Consider the following 23645-nt stretch of genomic DNA (forward strand, 5'->3'; position numbering starts at 1 on the left):
CAAGTGCTTTGCGGGTGAGTAAGGCTTTTTGTAATATGCTGTGTGCTTCAACAGGTCACCACTTGAGTGTGATAGGTAAGAGTCGTATGTTCAAATAGACTCGCTCCCAACTCAAGTTGGGCAGGGCATTGAGCATGGCCGTTATTTGAGCACATTTAAGGTCGTGCAGAGGGATGAAAGGCTTGAATGTTTTGAGTAGCCCGAGTTGGTATTGAGTGCCCTTGGTAGTGGAATTAATGTGAGCTACCATGTTCAAGTGTTTATCTATTAAGATTCTAAGAGATTTGGTAAAGTAAAGGATTTTATGGATATTTGAGACAGTTTTGCATTGGAGGAGAGTTGTGATGGACAAAAGAGAAGGACGTCTGTCTTCACCACGTTATGTTTCAGGTGGTTTGTGGATAGACAAGATGGTACTTCTATAGAGTTTGATTTAGGTGAAGTAGATCCTCTAGGGAAGAGATTTTAAGTTAAAGCTGCGGGTCATCTACATACAGACAAGCAATATTGGCCTAGTGGCAGCCAAGATTAAGGGCCCCATGTAGACATGTTCTACTGGGGTGCGTGAGAACAGCTACAACAACCATTCCTGCCCTGGCCAGCGGACTTCAGAACCATCCTGGAACCTGAAGGAGTACTGAATGAACTTTACACCAAGAACAGACTCTCCAGATCAGCACTGAAGGAACTCTACACAAAGACTGGCTTTCAAGATTAGCACTGGACAAACTCTACAGAAAGAACGGACTCTCTGGTGTCTAATCAATCTATCATTTTTTTTTTTTTTTTACAAACGGGGGAATCTGCATCCCGGTGTGATCACTGTGACCTGCTTGATGTGCTTACTGGCTGAAAGAAGCAACTACGGATTTTGAAGTGGATGGACCCAGAAAGCTTGCTTACGTGGTCAGACTCCTCGTTTTTACTGATCACAGTATAGCCTTGTGAAAGTTGTGTTGTATAGATGCCCTCCGCTGATTATTAGGTGGTCAGTGTCTGCAAGAGTTAACTGAAGATATGAAACCCCACTATAGCTGAACATCAAACTTTGCTACTGAAACATTCATCAGGCACGCATCCCCTGCAGCAGCTGATCACCCTGCTTGTTGCCAAAAGAGTGGTAAGATCCAATAAACTCTCCCTTTTGAATGTTCCTAGAATGAAGAGAGGAAGAGGTCGATCCTTTGCCTACGGGGCCGTGGTATTTTGGAATTCTTACCACTTAAGCTTAGGTCCAACAGTAATTTGCTCAATTTTAGAAAGCAATTAAAAACTCACCTATTTGTTTAGAGCCAACTGAAAATGACAAGAGAATGATGGTTCTGTGCTTTTCTATAGCACCGTGATGTACTTCAGTTGGATAGCTGTTTACGCTCTATAAGAGCTTTTTAACATAACATAACCTGGCCTGGCACAGAAATACAGGTAGATTGCAACAACAACAAAAAGACGAAGAAAAAAAAAACGTTGTCTACATTTTTTTAATTATATGTCTTAACTTCCATTTGAGAACTAAATTAAGACATCAAATTCTGCCCTGTGCTCAACTGTTCAAGCAAATCACCCATCCACCCCAGGGAAGCTGCTGATCAGGGAGAGTAATGACAATATCCCTCAGATGAAGCACTATTCCAAAGAGGTAAGCAAAATAGCACTGGTTCCTAAGAGACATCGTAACATCACTTATCTACAAAGGGGAAAACATAGCACCTACCCCAGAAGGGCAATAAAAATGGCTCTCACGCGCAGTGTGGATAGTATGGCGCCCATCTCCTGGGGCATCAGAGTATCCCCTCACCCCCTAGGACATCAAGACGTCACTAGTCCTCGAAGAAAGCAAAATAGCACCATTCCTCAGATGCAGAACAACATAAACCCCACAGGCTGCAAAGATATCACTGATCAACAGAGGTAAAAAGGATATCTAGCGTCATTAGAGAGCCTTACCCTGTTTCCAGAGGAAGTGGAAGTTCACTTGGTTCAAGATACAACAGAGAAACTCAAACCACCAGAGGCAGAAAAACGCCACATGTCCCCACCAAGCACTAGGTGAACACTTGTCTGCTGGAGACTGCCCAACTTGCTGCTTCAGAAAATCACAACTGATGAAGGAGAGTCAAGTGCACCAGGCAGCATCTCCTACGATGCACATCTGGTAGGTGAGCATCAGGTACAATGACGATGGGCAGTCACATGCACGACCGGGCAGCATCACTGACAATGCACCTCACTGCTCCAAGAAAGCACACACCTGATGGTGGCCATTCACTAGTACCATGGAGCATCACTGACAAGCACATGTCACTGTTTCGGAGGAAGTACAACTAATGGTGAGCAGTCATATGTACCACCAGGCAGCATCAATGGCTATGCACATCTCACTCCTTCTGGAAAGGACAACTGGGCAGTCACTTGCACCAGGCAGAATCCCTGATGATGTACCGGGGATGGTGGGAATTCACATGCACCAGGCAGCATCATCGCCACTGCACATCTCATTCCTCCATGAAAGCACAACTAATGGTGGACAATCACAACACCAGGCGGCATCACTGGCAATGTTTAGCTAGTTGCACAAGGAAAGCACTGCTGCCCATTGGCAGGGTGCTGCACCAGTTCTGCACCAAGAAGCATTATTGTAGTGCACAGATTACAGGTCCAGAGTAGGATAAGGGAAAAGCGCCCTCACCAAAATGGGGGGGTGCGGCCCGTTAGGGGGCGGGGCCTCCGAGGCCCATGGCTCACTCCCCCTTTCTTCGCACCGGAGGTGCACAGTGCTGGCCGGACTTCCGCCCCCGTGCCTCGCGAGGCATGGGGCGGAAGTACAGCAGGGGGCCAAACGTGGGGCCATCGTTGGTTTCTGGCCGGATCCGGCCGCTGCAATCCGGTGGGGGGGCTATTTAAGAGCCCCCCCCAAGAAGGCAAGCCCTTCTTTACCTTTTGTGGCGGCCGGGTTCACGCGGGAGCCCGCGATTGACCCACCCACCCTCTCCTTTAGTTAAGTTGTGAAGTATGGTTTAGCGGAAATTGAGATATAAATGTGACTAGAAACAACAGGGGGGTCCCCAAGGTGTGGCCCCCGGGAGGACACCTGGGATAGGATCCGGACGCTCTGAGCCAACCAGCGGATGTACACACCAGATCAGGGGGTAAGAGAGCTCAGATCGCTGGGGGGGGGACATGGGGCTCCGGCTCTTGGCTGCCCCGTTACACCCAGAGTCTGATTGGTGTTTGGAGGGGGGGGCGGAACCCGAAACATTAGGACAAGGTACGGTGTAGTCAGGGTAACCGCCCCTCCTATGGATACAGGTGAGACATGGGTCACCTGTGTGGTCCAATGGTGGTTCAGGACGGGAAGGGATCCTGTCAGATTTGATTTATGGTCACTAAACTCTCATGATGAAATGTTTTTAATAATAAAAACCACTTCCAACGAGTTAAGTTTGTCGATCTGTGTATTTCTGGTGGGGGGAGTGTGGGCCGTCTGGAGGCCTCCGGATCCTACTGTGGTTGGGCAGTTCTGTGCAGCAGAAAGCATGACTAATGTTGCACAGCTCACTGACTCCGGAAAGCACAACAGACGGCTGGCAAAGCCCCACACCAGGAAGCATGACAGAGTGCACAGCTCACTGCTTCAGGAAAGCACAACTGAGGAAGTCGATGCAGTACGAGATAAAGTGTCTCTCACTTTACAAGGAAAGCCTGAATGAGGGCGCTGATGACAGGATACAAGGAGAACTCCACCAGATTACACAGCTCCCTGCACCAGAGGTCAGATACTACAATAAACGGTGCAGTGCAGTTTAGCACCGGACGTTTTTAACCTGGTTGATGCAAATATCTTTTTCCGTGCTGAGCTGACGAACACGTCGCTGAAAAATCGCGCTGCAGAGGTGAAAAAATACGGAATCAGGGCCCTGGAAAGCACCTCTGGAAGTTCACAGCTCACTGCAGCATGAAAGCAGGCAGAGGGTTTAGGGCTCCATGCATGTGGAGAAAAAGACTGACTGTGCAGAAATCCCAGTGGCGTAAGACGTCATTTCCAGTAGGACGAAGAAATGTGGAGAATACAGGATGTTTAAGTGTCTCTTCCTCCCCCAGAATCACGCCCACTTCTCTTCCCCATCAGGAATCGCCACAAAACTTCATGCACTGAAAAAGGAATTTTGGGAAACACCAAACTTACAATCGCCAATACCCATTGTCCCAAAGCATCTCGGATTTCCCTGGCCATCCTTCTCAAAACATGCACTCCACAGTTGCCTCTGCAAGCGGGGGTGTCAGGGTGCAACGTTACCCTTGAGACACACGTGTATTGTGCAACAACAGGCTTTTTTCAAGTGTGCAACAGGAAGTTGGTGGTGGTGATTTGATTTCTCAACTAATGTGACTCGGTGTCAGTTAGGGAGGATCTCATCAAAATCACTGGCCAGGGTGAAGGAAAAGTGTTGGCCTAAAACAAAATCATGTGCCAAGAAGCCTATGACAAGGAATTAATGGATGTTATCCCAAAGGGGGAAAGAGGGGAAACAAACCCAAGCACCTGCTCCTACTTGTACAATAAAAGCCCAAGAAACATGGTGAAAAAAACAAAACATTTTTTTCCCAAATGGAAAAAAATCCTGACTTATGGGCTCAACCAGAGATATTTGAGAGGTCTCCTCACCTCTCAAATATCTCTGTTTGAGCCTCTAGGTCAGGAAGTTTTCCACTTGGGAAAATATTTTTTTTTCCCCAAAGTTCCTTGGCTATCCAGCTGCCTTATGTCTTTTCAAGGAATAACACATGTTCAGCTCCAAGATACTGTTCAAGGAAAGGCACTAAAGGCCAACACTAGTCCTCTTGCAATAGATTTGACAAAGCCTACCTCCTAGAAGTCATTTAATAAAAAAAGTCACTCAACTGTACCGATTAAGAGCCTAGACAATTGGTCTTGGAAGCCACGTCTAACACAAGCCAGGCCCATGACATCATCTGAAGTAAAACACTGGCAATAGCCGTAAACCTAGCGCCAAAAGGCCATCTGAAGGATCTCTCAGAAAAATATGTGTAGTGTCAAATAACCAACAAACGAAAGACGAGCTCACTGAAGGATCAGGCCCAAAGAGCGCCTCAGAAAGCAAACCACCAAATGCCACAGAAAGTGCATAGTGTTAAGAGATTATGAAAGAATGCCACTGAAAACAAACAACCATGACCACCTCTAAAAGGCATCTGGATGTTACTCGCATTTAATAAACACGAGTCTAGCGCCACGAAGCCACGGAACACACCTGCGAACCCAATGAAAAGAGGCCATTGGAAGTAAACAATGGAAAATAGAAGCCTATGCCAAAAGGATACTGAAGGAAACATCGGAGTAAGGAAGAGAAAAGTCCGCAAGGGCGGCAGAAGAGACTGCGAACGGAAGCCAGGGAAAACAAATGCAAAAAGCTCTGAAGAAAGGCAGAATAAAAAAAAAAGCAAAGAGCCAGTGCTGAAGAGCCACCAGGAGACAAAAATAGAAAACCAACAAGCTCACCACTAAGCAGCTACTTGCAATAAGTTGAAGAAAACAAATATACTAGGTGGGGAGGGAGGGGTAGAGGCTCTTTTGGAAAACGTTCAAGAAATTTACCATAAACATAGCGCCAACAGAACAAACGCAAACGTCCAGAGAGCAAGAAACGCGCTATTGTGCTGTCAGACGGAAACAAGAAATAGCAAAAGAGTCCTGCACGGCAAAGCGGCCGAGCACAGCAAGGGAAAACAAACAAACCAAGAGCACGACAACAGTATCCACAAGGAAGGGGGCTTCCTGGCAGCTCAGTGCCATCCCCCAAACCTATTTTCAGCCCAACTGCTGCCAAGGAGGCGCTTGGTAAACTCTCCCCGCCCACCTGTCGGAGCCAGCCCCTCACCCCCGAGCCTGCCACCCTACCTCTCGGCAGCACCCGGTCCTTCCTGCCGAGCCACGCTTGCGGAGCTCACCGAGGGGGGCACCAGTGCCGAGAGCGCGGACAGCAAAAGTCTCACTCTCAGGCACTGACTGACATGACGGAGCCGAGGCTGCCCACATGTGAGGAAATCCGCCGCCAGCGGGCGGGGCGGAGGCGGGCGGACCAGAGGCGGCTCCAGCCGGTGCCCCCAGGACTGGAGAACTCGGGACGGGAGCCCGTCAGCGCTGGCACGAGGACACGGAGCCCCTCACCTCCGAGGCCCGGGAAGGGGACTTGTCGGTAGAAGAATGAGGGAGGGGTGGGGTGGTACACAGCCCGTCACCCCTGCGGCATGAGGGCTCAGGAAGGGAACCGGTCAGGGCTGGCACGGGTATACGAAGCCCCTCACCTTTCCGGCTCAGAAGAGAACCAGTGGGGCTAAAGGAATGAGGGAGGGGAACAGGGGTATTGAGTGGGCCAGGTAAAGAGCTTGCCTGGGTAGAGATATGAGGGAGGGGCACAGGGGTACAGAGCCTGTCTCCCCTGGGCTCGAGGGCTCACGAAGAGGTCATGTGTGGGTTGGCACTTGGAGACCCTGTCACCTCTGCAGCTTGTGGGCTCAGGAAGAGAAGGGGGGGATGGGGGAGAGGGGAGAGAAGGTGTTTGGGGGAAGAATGAAGGCGAAGAACAGGGGTACAAAGCCCATCACCGCTGGTTGGGGCGTACCAGATAAGGCATTTATATTGGGGGGGGGAAGAGGGGAGGCCATGGGGACTTTTCCATCGATTCTATCGCCCGTTGTTTGCGAACTGCAGGCTCCTATAATGTACACAAACATATAGTCTGGACATGAAATGAAGACATGCAATCACAGTTTGAAAATATGGTTTAGTATTATTTACGTTCACAAAGTAATTAGACCAAATGCGAAAAAAGACTTGTTTTCCACGCCTCATCAGGGGTAGTAAGTGCTATATAAATACTGTTACAATACAATGTTCATTAACCTTGCACCTTCATGCACCAAGCAAATAAAGCCAAGAATAAAAAAAGAAAAAGAAAAAACAAAATGATCAAACCCTTTGTTCCCCACACCAATCATGCCCTTCGCCTCATTCAAATTGAAACCGCACTGGAGATATAAAAAATGATCAGGTACAACAATTATAGACTGTGCTCTGAAACTATAGTTCTAATACACACTTCTATTCTGTGTGATCTTGGGCAGCTCAGCTCCACATCAGTCAAAACTGGGACCATTCACACTGAAGAACCTCTTGGTGTTACAAGCTAGATAAAATGCATGGGATTCTGTAATCCCTGAATAAATAGCAGTCACTAATTTCTTTATAATCAGCTACTTGTGATGCACCAAGTCACTGATTATAAAGAAAAGTCAGAACTCGACTATTATAATGGTATTACAGTTGAGTTCTGATGTCACAATGCCTGCTGCCAGAGCCAGCAGCCAAGGTGAAAGGCAGGTCAGGTCAGGTCACGGAGCATAATTAATGGAGCTGTTTAAAGCAACAAATGAAATGTTGCTTTTCTTTCATATGCTCTATTGTAGTAGCTTACAATGATAGAAGTTATGCACTAACATTTTAACTGGTTTGCGGGAAAGTTGACGGTGTGACCATGTATTATATGGGATAAAGTACCCCCTGGCGTTCATGATAAGGATATGGTAAGTCACAGCGGAGTTCTATACCTTATAAACAGGCATTGGCAAAGCCAATAAATCACTCCTATGCAAGAGGTATTGGCTTTGCTAATGTGTTTTAGCCATGTGTACACTAGTGTGGTTATTGTTCAGCATGGTTAAAGGGTGTAAAGGAGAATGGTGTGCCGTAGAGTGTCATTGATTGGTGTGGTTTAGAGTGACACAGAGTGAGTAGTGTGTTGTAGAGTGGAGTAGTATCAGAGCGGAGTAGAGTGTTAGAGTGAAGTGTCAGAGTGGAGAGGCAGAAAGAACAGTGGATTGTCAGTGAGTGGAGTAAAGTAACATGGAGTGGCATAGAGCGAATTGAGTATCTTTGAGCGTAGTACATTGTTGTGGAGTGGCATAAAGTGTCAGTGTTGAGTAGATTATAGATTGAAGTGGCATAGAGTGGAGTGGCATAGATTGGAGTGGCACAGAGGGAAGTAGTGTGTCATAGAATAGAGTGGAGTAAAGTGGCATGGAGTGGCTTAGAAAGAGTTGCTTAGAGACACAGACTAGAGTAAAGTGTCATACAGTGGAGTAGAATTTAAAAGAGTAGAATGTCATGGAGTGTAATGTCGTAGAGTGAAGTCGAGTGATTTAGAGTGAAGTGGCATAGAGTACAGTGGTACAGAGTAGCTGGTATAGAATGCAGTGGCATAGAGTGCATTGGTTTGGAGTAAAGTGGTGTAGAGTGCACTGGTTTAGAGTAGAGTATAATAGTGTAGAGTGGTGAAGACTCGTGGGCACCGAGTGGCGTGGCCCTGCACAGAGTGCAATGGTGCAGAGTGGTGTGTTTTAGAGCAATGTGGTGCATGGTAGACTGGAGTGGTGCAAGGTAGATTACAGTGGTATAGAGTACAGTGGGGAAGAGTGCTGTGTTGGAGAGTTGAGTGGCATAGAGTGTAGCAGCATAGACTGCACTGTTGTAGAGTGCAGTAAAGTGGCACAGAGTTGAGCAGTGCAGAGTAGAATGGCGTTGAGTTCAGTGGGAAAGAGTGCAGTGTTGCAGAGTAGAGTGTCGTAAAGGGCAGTGGTGTAGAGCAGAGTGGCATAGAATGCACTAGCGTAGAGTGCAGTTGTGTAGAGTGGTGCAGGGCAGAACAGAATGCTGTAGTTTGTAGTGTTGCAGAGTAGAGGGTCGTAGAGTGCAGTGGTGTAGAGTGATGTAGAAAGCAGTGGCATAAAGTGCAGAGGTGCAGAGTAGACTAAAGTGGCATAGAGTGCAGTGGCATAGAATAGCACAGAGTGGAGAAGAGTGACAGAGTGCTGTGTCACAGAGTAGGTTGTTTCAGAGTAGAGTGAAGTGGCGTAGAGTGAAGTGGCGTAGAGTGGTGCAGGGTTGAGTGTAGCGGCATGGAGTGGCAGAAAATGGAGTATGCATGGTGTGGTACCAACCTGCCATTACGAACACCACATCTTCAATTTAAATGAATATTTAATTTGCACAGACATACAGTTTTACTGCTAAAAGTACATAGCACACACGTTAATATGTGGAAATGCCATTACCTAGTGTATTGATTTGTTTTGATCATATTATAATATTCGTTTCCACCACAAATATTCTTAAATATCTGCACATTTAATTTACAGTCATTTAAATTTTGTTGTGTGGTGAAAAACAGCATTCTTCAGCCTTTCTCCAGCACACCCCCAGCAGCCGGCATCACTGTCTTATAAATCGTTTTACTTTGACGCCAAAGAAAGAAACACCAAGCTCTGCGGGAAGACAGACCCTGTCATTTGACCTTGGTCTTTGAATGCACAGGAAACGTGACAAGATGAGAACAAGATTTAAACGCTGGTTTACAGAAATCAAAAATAGGTGGAAGGATACAATAAACAAGAAATGCTCTAGGGGAGGGACAAACGCAAGCTGGACAGCCTAAAACAAATACAGCTAGCAAACAGAAATGAAGCAAATGTGAGTTACAAACCACAAAGCCAATGGTAAGCAAGGGTTGTAATGCTTTTCCAGGGAAGCTTTCCAAAGTCCAGTAAATGTCTTTAGCAAACCAGACAGCTGTGCTGTCGGATAGGCTTCAACCTCTATATAGTTATGGAACTCCTTATAATGTACGACAAGGGGTACTTTATCCCTTATATTAAGAACTGTGTACTCAATGTTAAAACCTCATGCAAGGTTGGGTGAACCTGCACACTGAACCTCCATACCCCCATCTCCTGGACATGTGCACTGTCCGCAACACCTACATCAGTTAGAGGGCCACTGTGCGAAATGGGATATTTATGGTGAATCAAATACGATACACATCAGAAGATTGTCTGAGATACCTTGCCCTCTTTAACACAGATTAAAATATATGCAGAACACGCCCTTCCTTGAGACACAAAGATTTTCAAAGTCTGCTATGCACATTTATAGTCCACGCTGCTGAAGAGGATGATGTTGAAACATCAACCTCCTCTAGCCTAACCCACATACAAGAGTAAGAATCCTGTGGCCATGAAATGCTAATGCTGCCATTGCTTGGATAGCTGATAGACTGGAATACAATATGCCATCTATCCACTGCAATAGTCAAAATGCACCTTGCTATTTAGGGCCTTTTACACATGCTCTTATGGGCATGGACCCCACTCACTGTATTTTCCTGTAAAACTGTGAAATGTGTGCAGATTCATGCTAATGCAGTGATATGAACACGATATTGCTGATGGCTTGGTTGACTATCAACAGGGCCACTGGAGTAATGAGTTTGTGCGCTGCAGTGTTTTTCACATAATTATGGATTTGCCGCATTTGCCACAAAATACATCATCTGCTGAATAATCTGCAGATTCAAACACTTCTAATTCAAACGGTTCAAAAGTTACTAAAAATGCAGTGACAAGTTACTGCAAGGTGGAAGGTCTCTTTGCAAAAGGTGATTGGTAGCCTTTCTTTTACTTGTTGCTATATTTAGGTTTTAAACAGGTACTAGTAAGGTGCAGCCTAAGACCAGAGAGAGTGTTTACAAGTGCAAAAATGACAAAATAAAATACTATCACATGATGAATAATTTGTCTCTGCTTGCTGCATAATTTAGTCAACATAATTTGGCCATCTCCTGCCTCATAATTCCAATGGACCTATTACCAATGTATCCACACGTAACTGTTATTTTTTGTTTGCTAATTGTTTCTGTCTGTACTCATGAAACTTGAAAATTGAATAAAACAAAATTATAATACAAGTCAAACAAGAATGTTAAACAATGGACAAGATAATATACTTCAATATGCTTACAATGATAACATAAATAATAATAATACTAGGCAAAACGGCCCAAAAATAAACATGGCTTCTCCCAGTTACCCACGCTGTAATCTATCCTTTCATTATGTAGATAAAAACACATTAAGTGTAAATGTTAGGGATACCCTTCTTGTAGCCTGTGTAGTGTAAAAAGATAAAATCTGGGATCAATCTCACCTTCCCTCTTTCACCAAGTGGTGTGATCCTCGGCAAACACAAATACTGCATTTCTGAGACTCTCCTTTCTAGCCTGCAGGCATCAGGCTGAGTGGGACTCTGCTCCCTCTTTACTTCTTCCTCATTGTCCTGTAAGGCTCGTCTTCAAGGTAGCAGGTGGGGGTTAGGGACGAGGATGGCCGCAATCAGCAAACACTGTTGTCTGCTCCTCTCTCTCTCTGTTCTCACAGGTGTTTAATGTGGGCAGCTGTAAACAGCACAAACAAAGGGGCAGAGGGCGTAGGTGACCACCTGAGACACCTTCATTCCATCACCATCGGTCCCCCCACACTACAAAATCTGTGGGTGGGAGGGAATACATACCACGCGTCCCCCACACTTCCTACGCCAGTGACCGCTAGGGTTCAGTAATACAGCATGTGAGGGCCAGAACAGGCAGGGCTTTAAGTGGGATGAAAAAGTGGCCCGTGTAACTAAAGGCATGGCTTAAACACAAACTAATTTTCTGTGATTCCCATAATGTGCCACCCAACTGGTATTTTGTTGCCCCTCAAAACTTTGTTATTGCATCCACTTATATAACACAACAACTGACAGATAAATAACAGAGCAACTGATATACACCTAAAACCAGCCAGGACTATTGGATTTGTCAGTGATTGTTCACTGTTTAAGACAATGAAGTAACAACACAGACTTTGTTGTAAATAGTTAATATTGAAAACCTTCACTTCTCAGACTGTGAAAAAATGCAATTCACGCACAAGAGGAAAAGAGATACTGAGCTCTTAGATATTCCACTTCCATGTGCGAGTAGCTAATCCAATTCAGTATTTTCTTATGTGCTCTGGGATTTGTAGTTTTGTTTACCCAACTATCAAATCAGGACTACAAGTCCAAGAAATCTCAGAAAAAGGGCTGGATTAGAATGGTTAGTGGGAACTTTAAAATTTCTTGCGATAGTAAAGAGGAGAGCTAGAGAGAGCAAATGGGTTAGAGAAAAGTAAACAGAAAGTGAATGGAGGCAATGTATGCAGGTGCCACCCACTAACAAATGCTAATGCCCTGCTACTGTGTGTGTAGTGCACACTGAAAGAAAATACGTAGGTGGGGGCACAGTAGCAACTTAATAGTTTCATAGCATGTTAAGTTGACTACCCCTTCCACAGCCTGACTAAGCCTTATATCCGTTTTTTTTTTTTTTTTTAAACAGATCCTCTGTCTGGAAAATGTCCACTGAGAAAGACCAAAAAGGCTCTGCACTGGAATTTGTATCAGGATAACTTGGGTACCAAGGCAGAACTAAAATTGCCCTCTTAGAGCACAGGCAAATGCTGGGTGACTTTTCACCCAGAGATTTAACACTAAACGTGGAAAGCAAGGCCTGGTCTCCCTACGCCAAAAGAACAGACTACTGACTGACTGTTGCGGCAGCCAATAGGAGTATGGTTGATGTCTCTGTACCTAGCACCACACGTTCAAGAAAGGAGCCCTAGGAAAGCCGTCTGGTTCTAGAGAGGCCAGTCACCAGCAAAAAGTATAGGTTTTTGAACTATTACCCCAAAAATCAGTGGTGCCTCATGCAGCTCTTGCTGGCAGACCAAGCTGGTGCCGACTGTCAGCATGAACTCTAACAGGACAGTAATGATGTTTTTGTTGCCTATGTGCCGGCATACCATCAGCCCAGTAATCATCCCCACCCCTGCTGCAGCTGAGAAAGTTGGGGGAAAACACCTAACAATAACCCATGTACAATAAACACTGTCTCAAAAGGGACCACTGCAATACTTGACCTGTAGAACCTTGCCTTTGACCCTATACAGCTCCCCACTGACTTTTGGCTAGATTTTGCACTGTACAAACAGCTCCTAAACACATACACACAAGCCTAAAGATGCTGGAATAGCACTTAAAAGGTGCACACACCCAAGTATCTGCTTTCCAAGTTATTGAAATGTCTGGATCAACTGGACAGGTTGACTTTCAATGTTCTGTCAAAATCATGGTAACTTCTTGTTTAGGCGTCAATCATAAGGAAAGTTGTTACACAGCTTAGACGCCCACAATGGAAATTTCCACCCCACTACCCAACTGATGCCAACCTTGAGTAACACTAGACATTTCAGCAGCTACTTCTTCATGTGCCGTGCGAGGTACAGCTACTTGTTAGATATTCCAGAGCCCAGTTCCTCACGATGCCCAGCCTGTCACTGTAGGAACACTGGATTGCACTCTTTCCATCACTGACAACCAATATAATCCCAAGGAACATGTTGCCGGGGAGCTGTTAGTCACTGCTCACAAGGCTGCAGTTTTAGTTGCTCGGAGCATGGCCAGGGTCTGTTTGTGCAGCTGCTCAGCAGTGGGTTACAGTAGTCAACCTTAGCTCTAGTTATGGAACTTCATATGTGGGGAAACACCGAGGAAGTTTGTGGACATAACTACATACTTTCCTCTAGAAATAAGGGATGGGTATAAAACCAACCAAAGGAATGCTTTTTGTTATTTTTTCCGCAGAGATTTTATAGCAGTGTGGCCTGGCCTCAAAGCACTGTTGATTTCTGGTACTTTCCCACCCTGACGAAGTAGTACCTTACTCACAGCACTGATGAAGGCTTGCATGGATAACGGACAACACACGAAGAGCCGTTGACACCGATATACTGCAAATGATAAGCAAAATGAGCTTATGTATACCTTTGTTCTTATAGGGTGTAACGTCTCAACGTGGTATATGTCCAAGCACACCACTAGCTTTATATGATGTGGTTTTAAAAACTGGGCAGTACACCCTGCCCATCTTTCACTGGTTTTGCACCTAGCTGTGGTTACAGCACATTATTAGGCAGACTGTTACAAACGTGATAATTCACTTTTCCAAATATCTATGAAAATGTACTCCGTTTTCCAACCCATACATTGCCAAAAATAACTGCTTTGTCAAACAAATCTCCCATTTATTGTAAATTCATTCAGAAGCAAATTCTATCCATATGTATGGAGACAAATATTACTTTATATTTCTTCTCTGTAACTATTCTGTGAAACACCAGATGACCTGGAGGAGAGGCGCGGTGGGGTCCTAAAGTAGCCTTGGTTGGCGTTTGCGTCCCTGCTGCAAGGAAAATACAGATTTCAGAGACTGGTACAGGTCTTGCCACTCTTCTCCATGCCAGGGCGCCAATGGGCAGGGACTGGATCGTAGTTTCTGGCGCGTGAGGAGTCTGCTCCCGCCATTTCTTCTCCAGACAGACTGGGAAGTGGAACCGGAGGGAAACCTTGGGTTGAAGGAGTTCTTTCATGGAGAATGCTTCGTTTGCATAAACTCAGATATTAATCCCACCTTCCTCCAACCCCAGAGACTCTTCCTGCTCAGCCTCCTCCAACACTTGCCAAATGAGGAAAAAAGCTAAATTTCCACCTTGACGTAGGCGCTCCTTTAAGCTAACACACATTTCCAGGTCACCATTACCGAGTGGGTCTGTAGCAGAAAACCCTTTTTGTGCCCTCATTTCCTGCATGGCGGCAGTGCACAGTAGGCGGTGGAAGTGGTCTGTGTGCCAGGGGTCTCAGCACATTATCCCATCCCAGTCGTCTCAGATGAGGTTATGGCGAGTGTCCAAAGATGCACAGAAATCGACAAGGGACGCCAAGGGCAACAACTTCTGCACTTCCAGCATCCAGGTCAATCCAGCAGCATCAGACGGCATTAAAAACTAAACAAAAGAAGCATTTGCAATGCGATGGGTCTCGCGTTTGCTCGAGTTAGAGCAGTCTGTGTTGAAAATGACTTCTTGCCACGCAAACTGAAAATAAAAAGTAAAACAGTTGACATAAGCATGCCATTTCAAATTGCCGCGGTAAGCGTGAAGGAGACAAACAAAAGGAAAAAGAAGTTCGCTTGCAGTCAAAGTTATCGGCAAAAGTATCACCATATAACAGGGTCGATGGCCAAGGCGGGAACAAAACCGCCCTATGGACAGGCAAACATAAAGGAAGAGAAAGGATTTTTGAAAGGCAACCCCATGAACGAGTGATAGTGGTGGGCGTGCGTTGGTAGTGGTTAAAAGCCCAGATACATACTAACACGTCAGAAAAGCAGAACTTGCGCGCTATGCTCGATCTAAAAACATGGCCGCAGGAGGCCTCCCATCAGTGGTTGAAAACAGCAGGCCCTCGTGCACCAAGCTAGCCCCACACAATGGAAAACAACGCTTACCCCACTGGTCACATTAAAACACATTTGGGTGCTTTTGCTGTCACAGGTACTGATTATATGACACTTACACCCATTTTACAGCAAGAGACATTGTTTTTCTTTCAAAAGTAGGTGAAAATATTTCAAAATGGAATAGCAACAAATCAATTGGAAACGGCCTTGATACTGGGGTAGAACCTGATATATTCCATTATTAATATTATTTGTGTAAAAGACAGATTAGGAGAGAACAAGCTCTCACTTTTGAATTCTCGCAAGTTGAACTTTTTCATGTAAAGCGCCGCTAAAGGGAGATCTGGCCTAATGCAAGAAAAAAAATCTTCACTGAATTCTTATGTCACAAAGTGATGCGGTTACTAAAATATAAAACCTGAGCAGAAGCGACTGCCACTGCGGTGAGAAAATCTCACAAGCATGACTGTAGGTATGTTACCAGTCCCAGAGAACGGGAGGTTATGCGCTCCCAGCACTGCCCTTTCATATGTCCTCACTCTAAATCATGGGTCCTGTTACCCTTCGAGAACATCCAGAGTGGCGGCAGAATCCCGGCACCCAAACCACTTTTACTTTAAGTAGCCACACAGGGTTGGTACACGCAACGTTCTAAAACTAGGTTTGGCAGACTTGTTGCTTCTCACTTACACTTGGTTCTTCACTCCAGTAATTTTCAGACAAGTGATATCTGCTGCACAGTGTATACTGCAACAGGTGAAACCAATCGCATACTTTTGTAATCATCATCATTGAGTGTCTTCAGTAATGGGGGCATCCTTTGTGTGCAGAATAGCAGTTGTCCTTTTTGTTTCTTGCAGGTTATCACGTGGTTACTTGTAACAACAGAATGTATGTCAGAACAACGCATGCTGGAATCACGCATGCCAGAACAACACAGTCGGAACAACAACTGCGTTGTTACCATCAATGCCTTCACTACGAATGCCTTAACGATTTTTCGTTGTAAAGGCATTAGTGAACGGTGTGCCTGGTTCCAGCATGCGACCCCCTGACACCCCACCCCTAAAACCATCCCAAACCCCCCCACTCCGCCCCTAAATTACTGCGACTCCCCACCCCCACCACCCCAACCACCCCACCCTTAAAACCACCCCAACCCCCCACCCTGTCTCAAAAACCTAAAACCACCCCAACCCCACCCCTAAAACCACCCCAACCCCTACCCTGTCCCTAAAACCACCCCAACCCCACCACCCTACCCCTAAAACTACCCCAACCCTCACCCCTAAAACCACTCCGAAACCCCCACCCCGTCCCCAAAACCTAAAACCACCCCATCCTGTCCCCAAAAACCTAAAACCACTCCAACCCCCACCCCCAAAACCTAAAACCACCACGACCCCCCCACCCCTAAAACCACCACGACCCCCCACCCCGCCCCTACAATTACCGCGACCCACACCCCGGCCCTAAATCCTAAAATCGGCCCAACACCCCACCCCTAAATTATAGCGACTCCCCACCCCTACCACCCCAACCCGACCACCCCAACCCCCCACCCTGTCCCTAAAACCTAAAACCACCCCACCACCCCCAAAACTACCCCAAACCCCACCCCTAAAACCACCCCAACCCCACGTCCCTAAAATCACCCACCACCCAAAACCTAAAACAACTCCAACCCCCACCCCTAAAACCACCCCAACCCCCACCTCATCCCCAAAACCTAAAACGACCCCAACCCCCCACCCCGCCCCTAAAACCCCCCCAACCACCCCACCCCTGACCTAAAAGTACCCCGACCTCCCACCCCTGCCCTAAAACTACCCCAACCCCCCCACCCGCCCTAAAATTACCCCGACCCCACCCCTAAAATCTTAATTCACCCCCACCCCTAAAATTACTGTGACCCTCCCACCCCTGCCCCTAAAACCACGCCCCTACCCCAAAAACTAAAAATACCCCAACCCCACCCCCAAAAACTAAAAATACCCCGACCCCACCCCGAAAAGCTAAAAATATTCCGACCCCCACCCCAAAAACTAAAAATACCCACCCCGCCCCTAAAACTAAAAATGCCCTGACCTCCCCCTACCCCACCCCAAAATCACCCCAACCTCCACCCCTAAAATTACCCCGAACCCCCACCCTGCCCCTAAAACCAATCCCCACCCTGCCCCTAAAATTACCGTGACCCTCCACCCCTAAAACCAACCCGACCCTCCACCCCAAAAAACTAAAAATACCGACCCCTCCACCACCCCTAATCCACCCCGACCCACACCCCAAAAACCTAAAAATACCCTGACCCCCGCCCCTAAAACTAAAAATGCCCCGACTCCTCCTCCCCGCCCCTAAAACAGCCCCAGTCCCACTTACCTGATGACGTCCTCCTCCTCAGCTGACTCCCTTCTTCTGTGCCTTAACCACCCATGTGCGTGGTGCAGCACATGCATGGTTAAGGCACCGAACAAGGAAGTCGTGGTTAACAAAAGTGTTGTTCTCCTTTCGTTGTCCACAACTTCGTTGTTTGGGAGTCGTGGTTCAGGCTGCTTCCCATAACAACAGCCTTGTTTTAAGTAACATAGCTATACATTAACCTTTGGTTAAAGAGCAGCCATACTTGAAGTTTAAAATAAGGAATGGCTGTTCTTCAAGCTTTGGATAAGGAATGGCTGTTCTTCAAGCTTTGGATAAGGAATGGCTGTTCTTCAAGCTTTGGATAAGGAATGGCTGTTCTTCAAGCTTTGGATAAGGAATGGCTGTTCTTCAAGCTTTGGATAAGGAATGGCTGTTCTTCAAGCTTTGGATAAGGAATGGCTGTTCTTCAAGCTTTGGATAAGGAATGGCTGTTCTTCAAGCTTTGGATAAGGAATGGCTGTTCTTCAAGCTTTGGATAAGGAATGGCTGTTCTTCAAGCTTTGGATAAGGAATGGCTGTTCTTCAAGCTTTGGATAAGGAATGGCTGTTCTTCAAGCTTTGGATAAGGAATGGCTGTTCTTCAAGCTTTGGATAAGGAATGGCTGTTCTTCAAGCTTTGGATAAGGAATGGCTGTTCTTCAAGCTTTGGATAGGGAATGGCTGTACTTCAAGCTTTGGATAGGGAATGGCTGTACTTCAAGCTTTGGATAGGGAATGGCTGTACTTCAAGCTTTGGATAGAGAATGGCTGTACTTCAAGCTTTGGATAGAGAATGGCTGTACTTCAAGCTTTGGATAGAGAATGGCTGTACTTCAAGCTTTGGATAGAGAATGGCTGTACTTCAAGCTTTGGATAGAGAATGGCTGTACTTCAAGCTTTGGATAGAGAATGGCTGTACTTTAAGCTTTGGATAGAGAATGGCTGTACTTCAGTCGCTGGGTAAAAGAATGGCTGTACTTCAGTCGCTGGGTAAAAGAATGGCTGTACTTCAGTCGCTGGGTAAAAGAATGGCTGTACTTCAGTCGCTGGGTAAAAGAATGGCTGTACTTCAGTCGCTGGGTAAAAGAATGGCTGTGCTTCAAGCTTTGGATAAATAATTACTGTAGTTCAAGCTTTGAATGATGAAAGGCTGTACTTCAAGCTTTGAATGAAGAATGGCTGTACTTCAAGCTTTGGACAAAGAAAAGCTGTACTTCAAGGTTTGGATAAAGAATAGCTGTACTTCAAGATCTGAATGAAGAATGGCTTTACTTCAAGATTTAGTTCAGGAATGGCTGTACTTCAAGCTTTAGATAAAGAATGGCTGTACTTCAAACTTTGAATGAAGAATGACTGTACTTTCAGCTTTGCATAAAGAATGGCTTTATTCTTCTATCCGAAGCTTGAAGAAGCACTGCAAAGCAACTGATTGTCTTCCCTCTTGCCATAGCATGCACAAGTGCAATTATATGTAGGGTTTTGGCCTATCAGCAGCCAGTATGAGATGGTGTTTAGCCTTCCTTTATTATAAGTATCTAGTTAAGTGTGGGATAGGGCCTATACCCATGGGAGCACGAGTGCTATTTAAAACTAATTAATATTAGGGTTGGCAAGGAATTCCGTTCCGCTGGTGGAGTTCACCGAGTTTTCCCCACTCCGCGCAGAGGTCCGAAAAACTCAGCAAAGCAGTGCGCAGCAGAGTTTTTACTCTCGGGCAGCTCACCAACATTAAGTTGGCGAGCACGAGTGAGAGAAATCAATAAGTTGGTGAACGTGAGCGTGATTTCTGAACGCAGGTGGTTGCGGCAGGTCGCTTGCTTTGAAAAAGCTGCTGCTCATGTTGAGGAAGCTGCCACTTAAGTAGAAAATCTACTCGAGTGGCAGAAAGAAGTTAGCACCCTCTGGCACTCCACGTGATGCAGTTCACACTGATTTTACAGCGCAGGAGAAACACCTGTCACTGAAAATCAGCACGAACAGTGCGACTCACCCAAACTCCGCTGCTGCAGAATTCTGCGTAGGGCGGCAGAGTTTTTTCGGACTTCACAGAGTTCCGAATAGCAGAACTCCTGACCCTTTTCGTCAGGGTTATGTCTGGAACTCCGCAAACTTCACCCAAGCCTAATTAATATTTTCAGATGCTCCTTTGTGCTGACTTTCAAAAGCATCATTTTTGGCAAGAAGCTGTCTATTAAGGATTTTATGAGCACCCAGTCACAAATAAACTATCATTTGTGGCTGCCTATTCTGGTGAGCTGCTCTCACTCAGACTGGTTCTTTCCCATTGCTGATGCAGAAGTTCAGATCCTGGTGTCTGAGATAAACAGCAGATCCCTCTATCCACTCCTCTGCAAAGTTTTCCGTATCTCAAAGATGATTGGAAGGTACTGCACACTTCACATCCATAGAGAGGCATGATTACACTGTCATCCAAACACCTTTTTGCTGCCCACAGCATGCCTTCTAAGGCTTCACAGGCACCAGCTAGTCATTGCGTGCCCACTGTGCCAACACTGTTGGTCAAGAACACAATAGAAAGACGTGTTTTGCCAAGTTAAGTTTTTCAAGAAGCCTGCCCTGTCAGTTACAATTGTGGTAACTTAAACCAGTATTGCCCCCACTTTTCGTCAGGGTTAAGTCTGGAAGATGAGGTTGTAATGCAGAATACCACTTTCCACCTTTCCTTTCCTTTCCTTTCCTTTCAAACCATGTTTCACTCAGCAAAAATGGTGGTCACTTAGAACTTCTGAAACCTTCCATCCAATCAGAATAGGGCCCTGCAGAAGAATCAGTCTGAATGGCTGCTTGAAGTCAGTCACAACAGTTGTGGCTTGGGTGGTCTACCTCTTGGATGGGGGTTGTCAATCTCATAGCAGTTTTTAGATTGTTGCAGGATACTTGTCCAATTCCATTCAAAAAGAAAATTAAGCTGCATTCCTGATGATGCGTTACAGTGAGGCGTATCCTTAACAGTGGTAACAAAAGGTCCCTTTCCTGTGGCTTACTTCTCTCCTCAACAACACTGGAGCTTTCTCAAGCTAAGGTTACCCAGCTAGAGAACTTTAAGATAACGTTGCATTACTAATTCCTGCTGTGGACCTGTTGTGTGAAATTGAATGAACCCTTCTTAATGCCCATGCTGTACTAGTTTGGTGCATCAGGAGAATCCTGCAGAGACATGGCCTATACTGTTCCCATTCTATTTATGTGACAGAATCTTCCACTGGATCTGCTCAGAGAACAAGAGGGAGAAACTAGCATTGGCAAAGGCAATAAGTCTCACCTATGGAAGAGCTATTTGCCTTCCCAATGTGTTTTAGCCATGTTGTACATCACCGCGGCTGCTGTTCAGCATGGCTAACAGTTAGTGGCGTAGAGGAGAATGGAGTGGCAAAGTGGAATGGTGTAGAGGAAGTTGCGTACAGTGGAAAATAGTAGGATGGATTGGAGTAGAGTGGTATGTAATGGTGTTAAAAGGCATGTCATGGAGTAGCGTGGAATGGAGGGAGTAGAGTGTCAGAGTGGAAAAGAGTGGAAGGGCATAGAGTGGAGTGTTGTAGAGTGGAATGTTGTGGAGGGAGTAAAGTGGCATAGTGTAGTAGTGGAAGGGTGTAGAGTGGCATAAAACAGGGTGGCACAGAATGGCATAGAGGGGAGTAAAGGGACGTGAAGTGGCAAAAAGGGAGTGTCATTGAGTGGAGTGTCAAAGTGGAGTAGAGTTAAGTGCCATGGAGTGGCATAGAGGGAGCTAATTAGAGTGCAGTAACGTGTCGGAGTGTCCCATGGTGAAGTGGAGGGAGTAGAGTGTCCTAGAGTGAAATGGAGAGAGTAAAGTGTCCTAGAGTGGAGTGTTTTAGAGTGAAGTGGAGGGGTTAGAAGGTCATAGAGTGGTGTGTCTTGGAGTAGAGTAGAGTGTCAGAGTAGTGTGTCAAAATAGAGAGTGGAGGGGTATAGAGTGGAGTATGCATGTTGTTGTAGCGTTCTGCTATTAGTTAACACATTCAATTGAAATGATCATTATACTTGCACAGGCATCCAGTTTTACTGATGAAACTATACGGTGCACAAACGATAATGTATGGAAATGTCATCAGCTAGTGTATTGATTTGTTTTGATCTTCCTAAAAACACTTCAGAATTACCAAAAAATGTGTTTCATTTGTTCTTTCCTAATTGTGATATATTCAGAAATATCTGCACAATTCACTTACAGACATTTATGTTTTGTTGTGCGCTAGAAAAAGCCTTTCTTTTTTCAATCCCAGATTGTCAGATAAATCCTCTCACTTTGAAGTCAGAGAAGGAAAAGTAAACACCAAGTTCCCTCCGAAGATACAGCCTGACATTTGTCCTCTGTCTTTGAATGCACAGCAAATGGGACAAGATTTAAAGGACTATTTACAAAAGTGAGCACTTGTGGAAGAATACATAAAACAGGGTACGCTTCACGGGAGGAACTAACTGAAGCTGGAGAGCCTAAAACAAACAAAGCCAGTAAATAGAAAGCAACCAACTGTGAGTTACAAAGCCAATGGTAAGCAATGGCTGGAACGCGTTCCCAGGGAAGCTTTCCGAATGCCCCCAAGAGGTCTTCAGCAAACCAGACAGCTGCACTCTCGGATAGGCTTCCACCTAAAAAGAGAGAGGGACAATGAACTCTGCCCTGCTGGTGTCCGTCCTAGAACTGTGCAATGTACACAAAAAAGAAAGTATGGCTGCTGGCAGTGCTCTACCCGTTTGTGTGCGAAACGCTTGTAACGATGCCTATGCTGTATCTCTTCCATGTGAGGCATCATGAACTGCTGGTGCCAATATAGTACTTGTGTCTGTGCAGTAGTAAAGCTAGGTAAAATATTTGGACTCTACTAAAGTCTAATATATTTGCTTTGGCAATGCTGACTTTAAATAACTCCGGATAGGTCAATTCATTTGTTTATTTTGTTTTTGTATAGAAGGTGTTGTGCCTTTTGGGTGCCGATTACATGAATGCACATAATCACGTAATACTGTAAGTAGAAACTGGAGGAGCATTTCAACCCATAGTGGAATTTAAACCGTAATAACAGGTTTACAATAACTCATTGTAAGTTTTCATACAAGGTTTATGGGACTCCACTTGCACTGAATAAAATGCCCCTCCCCCCCCCCGTGTAGTACTGTCTTTCCCAGATGCCCACTCTCAGCAGGTACATTCAAAACATGAGATATGGGGATGTTTCAAGGTATCAAAGTGTTGGACGGTGGTTTATGGTAGCGGTGCTGAGTCCGTGCCGGATGCTTGAATACATGGTACCTGCCAGAGTACTGGATTTGCTACTCAGCCCTGACAACAATGATGCTTCTCGGAAATGTATGAACAAGACCTCTCTCATATCTCTGGTATTTCTATTCAGCGAGACAGGTCGGGTCCTGTTGTGAGAAAAATACGTAGGTCTTCATTACAGTGGCCAAGTGTCTGGGAGGCATGTGAGATACTGATCACACCTGGTTCATTCCGCCACCGCAAGTATTGGGACCGATTAATAGCAACTACGCCGCGTTTTCGGGCATTACATGGGAATGTTGGTGCTTATTACACGTCCTTTCAATATTGCATTCCAGCAGGACTGACCTGCCAAAATGTAACTCCTGGGATTGGACTATATTGTAGCTGGTAATTACCGGGATGAAGTCTGCTGCTCTTGTTTTTCTGAGCTCTGTATAAAAAGATTTGCAGAGGGTTTGGAATTTTATGGGTCACTCCAAACTAATGTCCTCGTGGAAGCGTCTTGTAGAAAAATATTTGTGCTAGATCAGCAAAGCAGTGCCCAATATAGTGCACCATATAATGCAAAAAAAAAAAAAAATGGCATTCCTTATTTGAAATTCTATAATAGGGAAGGAGAAGAGTCATTTCCCACGACCTCTGTATCGAAATTAGCAAAGCTGGAATCTATGTTCTTGTAAACAACAAGAGTAAGGAAGCTGAAAGTTTGGAGGAAAGTGCACTTCTGTGTACAGACTCTTTTACGT

The 23645-nt window shown here is 45.6% G+C and overlaps 1 protein-coding gene across 6 annotated transcripts in view; it reads right to left on the reverse strand.

The window, feature by feature from the left end:
- Nucleotides 1-23645, reverse strand: part of RHBDF2 (rhomboid 5 homolog 2) — a 339409-nt gene that overhangs the window by 266665 nt on the left and 49099 nt on the right. Inside the window, exon 1 of one of the 6 annotated variants that reach the window (XM_069200229.1) lies at nucleotides 5921-6143. The exons of the other annotated variants lie outside the window; for them this stretch is intronic. The gene's annotated coding sequence lies outside the window, so the exon portion shown is untranslated. Of the gene's footprint in view, nucleotides 1-5920; nucleotides 6144-23645 lie in introns of those variants that run through there. 6 annotated transcript variants of the gene reach the window in all.

Source organism: Pleurodeles waltl, chromosome 7 (assembly GCF_031143425.1).
Source record: "Pleurodeles waltl isolate 20211129_DDA chromosome 7, aPleWal1.hap1.20221129, whole genome shotgun sequence".
NCBI lineage: Eukaryota > Metazoa > Chordata > Amphibia > Caudata > Salamandridae > Pleurodeles > Pleurodeles waltl.